Consider the following 6,837-nt stretch of genomic DNA (forward strand, 5'->3'; position numbering starts at 1 on the left):
TCAACAACAATACACTTCCAGCCAAATACACCTTGTTTTTTTCCATAGAAGATGGAAAGAACCTTAAATTGTTTAGGTACACACACCAAACACAAACTGCATCACAATCACAGACCAGTCCTGGCTCCTGTCTACCCTCAAAATCCCCTACAATGGGTACATAAGCATCAGAACTAGACCACACAGCAATGGAAGCAATGGATGCTGTTTTCATCTCTCTAAACATGGTCTTCATGGAAAGGTATTTATAGATGTCCATAACCTCTTTACCTCTTTACACTGCAATAATGATTAATGAAGGTTTTGAAGAACACACCGCTAAGGTTCAATCAGTGAGATGTGATAGAAAACCCCATCTGATCCATGGAGGCCACACCCCAAAGATTACAGGACTTAACGGCTTGGTACCAGATATCACAGTATATTTTCAGAACTCTAGATGACTCCAAGCCAGATAGGGTCAGGCCAGATAACAGTACCCCCATATGCTGCAAAATCCAGAGGAATGGTTAATGGCATCTAGAGGTTATGTATTATGTCTGGTAATGTATTATGATGTAATATTGAGGTGGTATGTTAAGAGTTCCTGCACACGACAATCAGGTGGGTTCAGCAGATGGCTGGCAAGTGCACATCACATCACCATCTGCTGTGCTTTCTGGACAGACACTGCATCCATCCATGCAGGATGGGGCCACATGTTTACAGTAGGGATGCAATGATACCAACACCGATGCCTTTGTCATCATTAGTGCCGCAATAATAATTCATCTGAGCCCAGCAGGTCCCAGTTAAACATGCCCCCTGTTGGATATTTCTGGGTTCCATTTCAACATGTCCCCTTGAAAATATTCACATTGTGATGATGTAAATTCATCTAAAACATACAGTGAGGAGGAGGGTAAGAGTGGCTAAAACCCCAAGTAAAAAGGTCAATCTTTTTATCTAACCATTTGTAATGATCTTTACAAGGTTTAAAGAGCAGGGAGAAGCCACCTCACTTTGAAGGCCACAGTCATTACAAACCTATCTAAATGTGTCTGATAAATCCTACAATTAAAACTTACCCCAAAAAATAAAAATACATTACTACTTAATAGGCTCTGCTAAGTTGGTAAATTCGTGTTTTTTTCATAATAAGACTCATTAATACCATCATGATCAGAGAGCCAGTGGCAAGCTGATAAATATGATTACATTCAATGTGGAAAAACTGATTGTTTTCTGCTAAAATACCCCACTTTTTAAAAATTCACAGATTTGTCGAATTTTATTGTATTTAATATCTGATTGCATATTTTGTATAGACATGTAGACTAGAATTAATTAAATATGGCAAAAGGATGGGCAGGGGTTCGGGTTCAGGGCAGGTCACATGAAGATCGTCAGTAAATCTGAAGATGGGCACAACTGTGGCACCAGAGTTGTGATTTTGATCCACCGGTTGCCAATAAAAACTGAAACAATAAGGAAACATTTCATTTGAATTCCTTTATGCGCTAGTGAGATGTGTGTGTGTGTACTAATCACTACAGTGGAGGTGGGGGTAGTGGTGGCCTAGTGGGTAAGCTGGTTCGAGTCTTGAACCGCCCAAGGTGCCACTGAGCACAGCACAGTATCGTCCCCACACACTGCTCCCCCGGCAGCCTGTCATGGCTGCTCACTGCTCACTCAGGGTGATGGGTTAAATGCAGAGGACAATCTTCACTCTGTGCACCGTGTCCTGTGCTGCTGCATAAGTTACAATCACTTCACTGAAACAATCGAAGTGAAAATACTAACTGCACTCAGCACTGGATCGTGCGAAGAAGCGATGTTGAAGCGAACGAAGCCACATTCGCCATCAGCACAAAAGAAGGGATTTCTTGTAGGCTGTAGTAGAGAGAGGGTGAGTTAAGCCGGCCCGCGACAACATAAACAGCCGGAGCGAAAGCGCCCGTGGGTACGCGCCGTCCAAGACTCTCGCGCCGGTCCTGCCAAATAGTTTCCATTGATTCATCATTCAGTAACCTCTGAATGCTCGGAGCCCGGGAACAAAAATGAGACTTTGAATCACCGCACTAAAAATAACGTGCATTTTTTCCACACCAAGGTAGGCCGGCCTGTCTGAAGAGGCCTTGGGCATTTCGGCAAGGAAGAAAACTGCAGACGGCACCGTGGCCTTCACAATACTCACATTCATCGCAGTCACCAAAATATGGCCGCTAACCAAGAGGCTTTTTTTAAAATTATTATTCGTGATGACTATGACACTATAGAGCACGTGGCACATATACTGCAACTGTTTCCACAGTACAGGTGTGTGTATTGGCAAAACTCTCCCGATACGATACTGTCACGCTGGTTTGTCTAAGTAAGTGAAGTGATTGTCACATGTGATACACAGCAGCACAGCACACGATGCACACAGTTAAATTTGTCCTCTGCATTTAACCCATCACCCTGAGTGAGCAGTGGGCAGCCATGACAGGCGCCCGGGGAGCAGTGTGTGGGGACGGTGCTTTGCTCAGTGGCACCTTGGCGGATCGGGAATCGAACCGGCAACCTTCTGATTACAGGGCCGCTTCCTTAACCGCTAGGCCACCACTTCCCCACTAACATGACATGGCGAGGAAGGAGATCTGGATCCGATTATATCATGATAAATTGTGATACTGTAGATGTTGCGATATTTTACAATTCACTGAAAATGTAAAGACAGAGTTGATATACTAGATGCTGTGTACGATCTGTGTGGATCACATTACATTAATAATTCAGCCAATACAACGTAACTCAGAACTGAATTTTGGACTAAATTTGTATGCAAAAGTATTGTTACTTATCGATGTCCCTGTATTGATACAATACCACCAGGTAAAATACCACGATATACACCCCTAATAGTTCATAATAAGTGGAAGTTCCAAGTACTCATTGATAAGCATTTATAGTGATGAAGTGCTACAGTTGTATTCACAAGGCGTTATGTGTTGGGGGCGTTATGTCTTATCACATACATTAACAATTGATACTATTGATACTATACTATTGATAGTATAACGGACTATATGAAAAAAGGGTCAGAAAAACAACTTTACAGAAATAAAATGAGCGTCGGGGCACTAAATAAAAGCAGGAAGTCGTAACTACCCAGCATTCCCGGTAGCTAAGCTGAAACAACGACTACAGGCCCCGGCTTTAAGAGGACTTGTGTCTGAGCAAGGCCCGCTGGGACACTAAACCCATCATCTGGCAGGAACAGGGTCCACAAAGGGACACCAAGATTCCGGCTGCTTCCTCCAGGCCCGACCGGATGCGCGGGGAGGCCTGGGCCACGAGGTGAAGGGTTAACGCCGGGCGGAGTCACGCCTCCAGCACGACTCTGTTCTGTCAATACCGCTCCCATCAGTGCAGTCGGTATATACACTGCCGGGCAACCGTCACGTAACTCGGTGGCGGGCGCTGACAGAGCGTGGCGAGGAAAAACAGGGCAACGCCCCGCAGAGCAGACGTTCCTCAGCTCCCGGATCTCCCTGCGGCCCCGGGCACGCTGGAAACCGACACGTTTTCATGTTGGACGAGGTTCTGCTGAGGTGACTACTTATTCGATGGATGAAACAGCAACTTAAACGCACCCTGATGAAGAAAATAGTATTATGGAATCTAGTATAGTATTTGGTATAGTATATAGTATCATGGACATGGAATCATGGAATAAAAATAGCAGACCCGACAGGACACGCCCCTTCTACTCTCCTGCATGTTATTAAACGTCTCAGTTATAACTGATGGAATAAAAGTGTAACAACCCCTACACAGCGATGAAGCGCCCGGCCCAGCGATGAAGACCTCACGCCACGTCGCGTCCCAAAGGGGCAACCTGAACACACAATTACATCATTTAATCGGCCCAATAACTCGCGCGCGCGCACGTGGCTCCATTACGCCCCGTAAACAGTCACGTGTTCGCTCCCGCGCGTCGCACACGTGGAAGACGACGTCTGGTCTAGTACAGTACAGTGTGGTACAGTACGGTACAGTACGGAGCCTACCTGGAGTGGCCGCGACTCCGCTGCGCGTTCAGCCCACCGTCGTCGAAGAAGGAGAAGAAGCAGAAGACGGAGAAGACGAGGCTCCCCGGGGTCACGTGACCGCCCCACGGGGGGGGGTTGTGTGGTGGAAGGGGAGCTCTCGTCAGCCCGCCCGCCAGCAGCCGGTGTCGGTTACAGCCCCCCCCTCCCCTCGGTGCGTTCGGCGTCCGACGCGGACCGGTGCGCTCCCGCTGCGCGGCTGTGCGCGTGCCCGCGCCGCGCGCGCGCGCCCGCTCGTCCACGCGCGATCGATACCCCGCGTCTGTACATCGCGCTCGGATGTTCCGAATAACATTTTCAGGATACGATCGCGAATTCTTTTTACCCGATTACTGTGAGCCAAAACATCGAGGTGTTTGTATTAGAGGCATTTTTTTTTAATCAATGCAATAATTTTTTCAAGAGTCTCAATGACCATGGATTATTTAACACGTTGTATTTTTTTACACATATTTAATAATGCTTATTCGATTCTAAGACTATTCTGAGTGCATCACATTCTATTCATTTTACATTCGTTGTATTCAAAGTTCATCTATCACTGCTTTTCAGAAGCCATAAAGGAGCAAAGATCATGAAATTGGAAATGTCAAGTCTTATAAAATTGACATTTTTTGGCATTTATCAGATACCCTTACAATCAGTAGTTACAGGGACAGTCCCCCCTGGAGACGCTCAGGGTTAAGTGTCTTGCTCAGGGACCAGGGACACAATGGTGGGGTTTGAAGGATTTTGTGGTTGTGTGGCTCAGTTGCGTAGTTGCGTAGTGGCACAGTTTACTATCACCTAGTGATTTAATCAAATGAACTAACGAATCAGATAATACAATCTGCCACAAATAATTTAAGTTTGAAACATAAAAAAAATGTCTTACCCATCAAACACCCTCTATTTGCATAATACAAGAACTGACTTTGATTCAGTCGAATGGATAAACAGCCAAGTAAAAAAAAAACAATATTTTAAAATATGTAAAATGGTCTCGTGTTTTTAGTTATTCTAGAACGGGAAAATAAATTCACCACTTTATAGACGGTAATTCAGGCAGGTTTGCTGGCATTTCACAACGTCTTCTGACTTCATTTGGGATTCCTGGTACTGGCACTCATGGAAAACTCCGCATTTGGGACGGCCTGCTCCTTTTAAGCCGTACATGAGTGCCATTGGCAGTGAGATGTAGTCTGAGGGTTTACATAACCACATACCGCTCTTACACGCAGGAAAATACGGCATGTAGACATGTAGCGTTGATGATTTACTGACGCCGTCAGCATGACGTAGCTCTTTACTGCACGACGTTCCAGGAAGGCGATATGTCAGCAAATCTGAAATGGTGGCTGATGCAGATTTGCTCTTTTCTGTAAGTAAACTGTGATGACGGGATGCAGCGAGAAGAGGGTTTTTTTTTTTTGTCAGGAGGGCACCAGGTCTCAGGTCAGGGTCCCACTCAGTAGTTGCTTCAGTCTGGAATTTGATGTAGTGTGAGCAGGAAGTGAACTAAAAATAGGGGAGTCACGCAACTCTTTTTATTTCTAGTGGCAGAAAGATGTTGTGGTGATGTCTTTGGTTGTTGCTCCAAAATGGTGCAGAAAGTGTCAGAAATTTAGGATAACCATCTCACGACCTATGTCAGCTATGTACACTATGTCTGTATTAACAATAAAACGGTGATCAATGCAACACAGAAACCAGCAAACAAATATAGAAATAATTCTTGTGGAGTTCATGTTCTTCTTTATCACCTTTTTTCTTCAAATATCCTTGATTTTGACTGAAAATAATTGATGAAAATAGTTGTAATTAGTCTTATTAGATTATTAGAAAAACCTTTTCAATGACCTTAGTAGAGTTGCACTGGCAAAAAAAAAGCAAAACAACTGTTGATATTCACAATGCTTCAGTTACAATTTCCTATGACTTATTTTCTATTCAAATAATCAATTTTGAATATAAAATGGTATTAGTTTGGTATAGAATTTATTAGATCCATGTCGCGCAATGTAATGATCTTCTATAGTTACTTAAATCACACAGTCTATAGAAGGCCAGTCTATAGAAGGCCTTGGTTGTAGAGGACATCATGACATGACTCCCTCTGAAACTCCTGGTTTGAGAACAGGAGGGAAACACACACACACACACACACACACACACACACACAGAGAGACACGCTCATGTTTAGGCGGGAAACTGTTAAAGAGCACCGATGCTGGAAGGAAAGCCGCGTCTCTGGAGATGTGATGCTGCTGCCTCGTCTCCTTTCCTGCCTGAGTGAGCAGAATGCCAAGCAGGAAAACTCCTCCAGCCACCCCACCCGGGGCCGGCGGAATCCGCACCTGGACCAAACCCCCCCCCCCCCCCCCCCCCCACCACCACCTGCCGCTCATGGCCGCCTGTACCATTACGTTGAAGTGCAGCAACCTCCGTTTGCCCATGCTGCGTGTTCCTGCAGACATCGGCTTGAGAGTCTGCTTGAACAAAGTTCACTCTGATCATCGCCGAGCAGACGTCTGAGAGAGATCCCTTTACCACCCCCACCCCCTACAATAAAATTGCATTAAGAAAATGCTGTGCTTTTTGTCCTACTTTTTTCAAGTAGGTTAAATCGAATCAGGGTGAACTGAAACGAGCAGAGATTAGCGTAACTGATGCATTTTAATACAGGCTAGCTCCGTGCTCCAGGGACTTAAACAAACCAATCATCCTTCAGAGATCTCATACGACTGATTTTTGCAACCAACCCAGCCCACTCGGGCATGTGTCC

General features: G+C 45.2%; 1 protein-coding gene across 3 annotated transcripts in view; it reads right to left on the reverse strand.

The window, feature by feature from the left end:
• LOC114783535 (probable E3 ubiquitin-protein ligase MID2) overlaps window positions 1-4,230 on the reverse strand; it is a 111,473-nt gene extending 107,243 nt beyond the window's left edge. For 2 of the 3 annotated variants that reach the window (XM_028969021.1, XM_028969020.1), the window contains exon 1: window positions 4,035-4,230. The gene's annotated coding sequence lies outside the window, so the exon portion shown is untranslated. The remainder of the gene's footprint in view (window positions 1-4,034) is intronic. The other variant, XM_028969017.1, reaches the window with a different exon arrangement.
• Between the last annotated feature and the right edge of the window lie 2,607 nt (window positions 4,231-6,837).

This window comes from Denticeps clupeoides, unplaced genomic scaffold, assembly GCF_900700375.1.
Source record: "Denticeps clupeoides unplaced genomic scaffold, fDenClu1.1, whole genome shotgun sequence".
In the NCBI taxonomy this organism is placed as follows: domain Eukaryota; kingdom Metazoa; phylum Chordata; class Actinopteri; order Clupeiformes; family Denticipitidae; genus Denticeps; species Denticeps clupeoides.